Here is a 7,119-nt window from a genome sequence, read left to right as displayed (position 1 = left end):
ATACTGACCTTCTAGAGGTGCACCATAGAGAGGATCCTGATCTTCTACAGGTGCTCCATAGAGAGGATCCTGACTGGCTGCACCACGGTCTGGTACGGCAGCTACACCCGCCCTCAACCGTAAGGCTTTACAGAGGGTGGTGAAAACTGCACAGCACATCACCAGGACGGAGCTGCCATCCATGGAGGACCTTTACTCCCAGCTGCTCAGGAAGAAAGCCCTCAGAATTACAAAAGACCCCCATCACCCCAGCCACAAACTGTTCTGTCTGCTGCCGTCTGGCCAACACATCCTCACTCCCAGGTCGGCCTATGTTGACGTTATGTCAAGTCCCCTGTCGGCTTTTTCCAACGCAAGGGGGGGGCCTTAGCGTCCATTTTCAACGCAAGGGGGGGGCCCTTAGCGTCCATTTTCAGCTTTCCGGGATGTCCATATGCTTCTATGGACGCTCATGGAAGCACGGCATTCGTTTGTGTCGGCTGCCCTTAAAGGCAATGTGAGCGTCCATTCTCATTGGATAACGGAGAATTGTACACCCGGAAGTAAGTATTCCCCTTACTGTCGATTGATTTTACAGTGATATCTGCACTACTCATCGACTAAAAAACACCAGATTATCCTTGTTAATTACACAACATTGATTGGTTTAAATTGTGTGCAATGCTTTTGTATTTTTTCCCCTTCGATTCGGAGAAACAAATGTGTTTTCGGAGTAAAGGATGGCAGAAGACACTACACTACCCAGAATCCCCAGCTATCGTTTGGACTACACCATGTGCTCTGTTTGACGTCACGTGATCTTCAAATTTCTCCCTGCAGAAAAAAAAAACATGGCCGAACTTCGTTTTATTCTCGATGGAAAATGCCTATTTTAAAGTTAGTTTGGCCATTAAAATGCGTTTTGATGTCATTTGATGCGAGAAATATGAGTTGTTATTTCAGATGATGTGTGCAGTGGATGTACATGATCTTTAGTTTGCTAGTTATTACGAAGATTACTTCAGGAAATTGCGTCCATAACGTTTTCATTGTTACCAAGGTGGTTGCTAGGGACGCTGCTATCGATATTATTTCTGTTATGTTGTGTAACTGTTTAATGGTGTTATCTTTATTGCTACCCCCTTCCCCGTCAATGTATAGTGTTGGTCCACAGCGCAAACATATTAGTTTAACAAAATCCGCATCTAAAGATAGCCTACGTTATTTTCCCCTGTGCAATTCCAGTCTCACATCTCACAGCACATCGTCATTAACAAATAACGGAAACAGACCGAAAACATTAAAAAAAAATACAATAATACTTTATTCCGAGTGTGCTTGCTTTTCTCTTTGGAAGTCATCACATAACGGCATTGTAATACACGGTTCGGCTGCATTAAATATTACATATCTGCCGTAGTTCTGTATTTATAGAGCCCTGATGAGAAGACTTCTAGACAAACATGAGGAACTGAAAACGTGACGTGGATCATAAATATATCAGCCATTAAACAACATCTTACATTTCTTTTCACACAATACGTCTCCTTGCAGTATCAACACTAATTCGGCTGACTTTTATATTTGATCCAATTGGTAGATAGGCTGTATTTACACCATAAAGGTGCACAGCTGATATAAAGGGACACCTAGTGGTTAAAGCATGTTATTGAATTTCATTATTTTTATTATTAGATATTAATAGGATCCCTATAAAGTATATTAATTACTCGTTATTCTCTACTAATAGTTAATTAAAGACTGTATATAATGACTATTTTGCACATCCCTTTCAAGATTTCAAGATTTTCTAAGGTTTATTGACATATCATATAGGCCTACACAACTATGGTGTAGTTATAAATTGAATGAAAAACTTGGGTCGCAGGTTTCTCAATAGTGCATTACAAGACATCTATCAATATTTGTGCATACCTCCAGCAATGTTAACTATGTTGAAGCACTTATTTTAACTGATATTATACATAATGTATTATACTCTTATAAGATGTATGTAGATATTTCATCTCCGACCTTGTCAGGTATTGAACAATCAATAAATAAAGAACACAGAATTGTTGAATATAAAACACAGAATTTGTGTGATTATACTAAATGATTTACAAATAAACACCACTGCATTTGAACTGTTACACATGCTGATGTAACGCAAATGTTCCAACTTGAGATCAATAAAGTATATCTTATCTTAAGCTGATCGATGGCTACTGCCATATTTGCAAAATGTGCCTCTGAACCTTAACAAGTGCATGTTTCAGGCTTATCAATTAATGTAATGTAATGTTATCAATTAACAACAGGGGTCACAAACATAAGACCAGCTGTTAAATAAAGCTCTTCTGACCTTAGCTGGCATGTGTGTATATATATTAATGCTGCCCATTATGGGCACAAGCAATTTTCACCCATTTATTAATTATATGTTTTAAATGTGAGTGTTTCCTATCCCCTAAACCTCCAGGGATGTACACAGTTTAATACTGGCAACTTCTTATTATGGGAAATACGAAAACGTCTTTTAAAACTACAACTCCCAGTAGAGACGTGCCATAGATAGAGAACATGTTGCGAAACAGAATAGCCAGCATGTGTAGTTCTGGGGACTGGGTGGGGGAGGGGGGGACGCGGTGGAACCGTTAAAATCCAGTTTTGGACAGTCTGCCGTGATTCCATCCCATTTCAAGTGCTGTTCGAGAATCGGCGTAACCCTCGGAGCACACTCTCCAATCACAGAGCTTGAGGACTATCACGGGGTTTGTCAAACAGAGCACATGGTGTAGTCCAGGCATCCTCAAACTACGGACTCCGGTCCGGATCCGGACCGAACCACCACTGTCTCCGGACTCTGAGCAAATTATACTTTTCATATGTATGATCTCTCTGTATTATATGTGAGACATCGCCACAACGCATTCGCAACGAGTCAAAATTCTCCGCTATGTCCACTGCAAACAGCGCTCTGCATGTCTGACTGTTCCACTGTGTTCCACCTGTGTGTGTCAACGCTTTGGTCCAATCACATTCAGCATCCAGTCAGCGTTTTTTCCCCCCAAACAATCTGCGAATCAGAGGCACAGTAGGGCGGGTCTTCGCGGAATGCGGGTGGGAAAAATGTGTGTGTCTCTTTCAACCTGTCTAAGTCAGAGCGAGAATTAAAACAAAAACAAAAAAAATTCAGAGCGAGAGTTAACAGCTCATCTAGTTCCATCTGTACTGTAGCTAGTAGCCTAGTTTCACCTACCGGGGTGGCAATTGACACCCTAAAAATAGGCCTTGCCACCCCAGCTGCCACCCCAGTTGGCAGCTTTGTTTTGAAAGAAAAGTTGTGGCTCATCGGACATTTATGAGAGAAAGTCTCTAATGTCCGAGTGAAAGTGAATGCAGCACAAGATGCACGTCATGTAACCCCTCCCCCGGTCCTGGCGCGAGCGTGGAAATACGATTTGGCGGCGATTTCATTTTTAACTGGACGGCGCAAAACGAGAAGCATTCGGACCCAAGCGCTGAAGGAATGAGGTATTTACGTTCTACAATGACAGAGAAGAGACTGTCAGTTTGGCTGTACTCAGCATTGAATCAAAACGCACTAAAGCTGTTGATCTTAATACGTTTGTGAGGCGTTTCGCTGAACAAGATGGTAATCGCCGCATTCAGCTGTAATAGACATGCCAACTTGATGCTCTGCTCACGGATGAGCATACAAAACTATTAAGATGATGACCTTACGTGTGTAAATATATTGTTTTCTTTGAGGGGGTCTGCCCCCAAAAAACTGTTTTAAGTCCTGAGAAAGTCAAATAAGACGGTGTTTAAAACTACACTGCCCAGCCAAAAAAAAGTAACCACTTTGATTTAACTAGGCCAGTAGGTAAGGGCATTCCACTGGATCATAACTGAAGTATAAAAGAATGCATGACTGAAGTGATGGAGACCATGTTGAAGGCAAACAAAAAGAGGAAATAACAGGTCAAATCAAGCAAATCCCCTCTCAGATTCCACAGCAACCAGAAGAACATAAATACTGGCTGGTGATTTGATTAATCAGCTTTGTGATGGAATAAAAAATGCACAGTGCATTTCCTTAGCTGTGGGTGAGTCCACTGACACCACTGACAATGCTCAGTTGCTGGTGTTTGTGAGTTTTTATGATGAGGCAAAGGGGGAGTTTGTTGAAGATGTGTTGGGCCTGACGAACCTCAGTGGACACACAAGGGGGCATACATTTATAAAGCAATAATGGGAATGCTGAATGAAAGAGGGTGCAGCTGCCTTTATTCCTAACTGTGCAGCTCTTACACTGCGACTCTGAGGGGTCAAGCACAGACACAATAACAATGAAAACTGCTGCATACAGATTATTTTTGTTTTTGCAACCTCGTGTTAAGAATCTTGTTGCAATTGTTTAAAAGTTTGAATGACCGTAATAAACGGACCTTTGTCTTATTGAAACATTTATTTTGGACCTTTAAGATTTGTATTTGAGTACCCCTGGTGTAGTCCAAACGATAGCTGTGGATTCTGGGTAGTGTAGTGTCTTCTGCCATCCTTTACTCCGAAAACACATTTGTTTCTCCGAATCGAAGGGGAAAAATACAAAAGCATTGCACACAATTTAAACCAATCAATGTTGTGTAATTAACAAGGATAATCTGGTGTTTTTTAGTCGATGAGTAGTGCAGATATCACTGTAAAATCAATCGACAGTAAGGGGAATACTTACTTCCGGGTGTACAATTCTCCGTTATCCAATGAGAATGGACGCTCACATTGCCTTTAAGGGCAGCCGACACAAACGAATGCCGTGCTTCCATGAGCGTCCATAGAAGCATATGGACATCCCGGAAAGCTGAAAATGGAGGCTAAGGGCCCCCCCTTGCGTTGAAAATGGACGCTAAGGCCCCCCCCCTTGCGTTGGAAAAAGCCGACAGGGGACTTGACATAACGTCAACATAGGCCGATCTGGGAGTGAGGATGTGTTGGTCTGGCAGGCGTTACCGCAGCATCCGGACTAAAACCACCAGACTCAGGGACAGTTTCATCCCACATAAGACTATTTAACACCTGAGCTTGCACCATCTTTATTTATTTGTATTGTTGTTTTTTATATTATTTGTTTTATGTCTTGTAAATTGCACTGTTGAGGAACCTGCATGCTATCTGTTTTTCATACATTACATAATTACACCGTAGTTTTGTATACAGTATGTCTTGACAATAAACCTTGAATCATGTATGCTGTGATGAAATACTTACTGTTACAATAAAATATCAATAAATATTAAAATGTTAAGGTTTTATCTTTATTAAAATAGGTTCTTGTTAACCACAGACATCTAATCCGAATAAAGGCAGTTTTTTACGAATGATATGAGTTATCCATGTTACCTGTACTGCAACTTGAATACTGACAATTAAGGGCTAGAGCAAAAATGAGAATTTATTAAAAGTATTTTTTTGTTTATTGTTGGAATAAGTTGTCAGTTTACACTTCCTTATTATTCTTTTTTAAAGGGGCACTATTGTGCTCGTTCATATGTGTATTTTGTTGCCTCTACTGTGACATGTCTCCATGCTTTAATGTTCAGAAAGCTCTTTATTTTTCTCATACTGCCTGTGCTGCAGCACCTCTTTTCACCCTCTGTCTGAAACCAGAGCCCAGTCTGCTCTGATTGGTTAGCTGGCCGCCTCTGTTGTGATTGGTCAACCGCTTAGAGATGCCCCACCCCTTAGCCTATCACGTACAATTTGTTGGAGTGCTAGCCAATAGGGCCTCTTTAAGTGAGAACGGGAGAACGTATTTTAACATGTGCAGCTGATAAACGAACCTTAAACAGTACTTTGTATTACTGCCCCAACAACACTAAGAATATAATGGAATATTTTGTATGCCATTTAATTTTCATGAGACATGCCTTGTGTTACAGTATTCATCAAGCATCAGGAATGTCTCAAAAGCCATGTTTATATATGGAGCTGTTATGATAAACGGTAATTAGGTTATTTTACTGTTTAGATTATTTTTGGCTTCGGGGGAGCGAATAAGCACTGCCTCTGTTACATTTCATTCATTTGGCAGATGCTTTTGCTCAAAGCAATTACAATACATTAGTTTAAACCTCCATAATAATAGCACTCAACTTCTTATGTGATGTATGAATGTTATACATTTTCTTTTGTACATTATTGCGTTTGAATTTAGCAAAGAAGAGTTGAGAGTAACCTCATTGTGATCAGATTAGCACAGATATTATTAGATATTTAATCACAATACACATCAATTGCAAACTTGGCTCCTCCCATATTTCAATTTTGGGAGGCTTCTAATATTAGGATGTGAGGATTTTTTCACATCTCTCACAACACATTTTTGTCACACTCTTTCAATTCAGCACCCCACAACCCCAATGACTAAACTGTACGCACAATGATGTCTGTGTGTGAAATGTCTCGCTCCCTCCTGAACAAACACTGCGTTGCTTCGCTGTGATATCAGACTTCCGCTGAAAAGAAGATGCCGTGTGACTGGGTACAACATAAATGTCAGCTGAGCTTAGTGATTTACCACTAATGAGATGGCACCTGTGACAAGACGGGAGGAAACTTTTGTTGTTCAAAACACACACACGAAAACAAAACAAAAAAACACTGCTGCTTTGAGAGCTGACAAGGAAACGCTCAAAGGGATCAAATTATTTTACATCTCATACATATGCATGCCTCCGTTAAAGTGTTCCACTTTGTTTATTTACACTGTGTTAGGCTTGTGAATACAGCTGAGAGGAAGGGGGATAGAAAGAATAAGAGCACATCAAAGATATGTGAAAATCTGAAGCATCTTCACATTCCATTAATGTATCAGGAGTTCTGGAGTTGTGTTGACCCAGTTGATTGCACTAGCTGTCACGTCCAACAATGCTGTGGCAGATTTATCATGCTGCACTCAGAGCAGAGGATCACTGCATACAATAACACATGATCTCAGTATTTGGTTGGATTGTATTACAGGCTTATATTATAGCTTACATACAAGTCATGGTCAAACATCTGTTTATCTTTGGATGTTATTGGTTACATGGCATAGATATTATAGATTACATAGTGTCAGATTGTTGTTATACA

The sequence above is a fragment of the Gymnodraco acuticeps genome, unplaced genomic scaffold (assembly GCF_902827175.1).
Source record: "Gymnodraco acuticeps unplaced genomic scaffold, fGymAcu1.1, whole genome shotgun sequence".
NCBI classification, from domain to species: domain Eukaryota; kingdom Metazoa; phylum Chordata; class Actinopteri; order Perciformes; family Bathydraconidae; genus Gymnodraco; species Gymnodraco acuticeps.
This window is presented reverse-complemented; position numbering follows the sequence as displayed.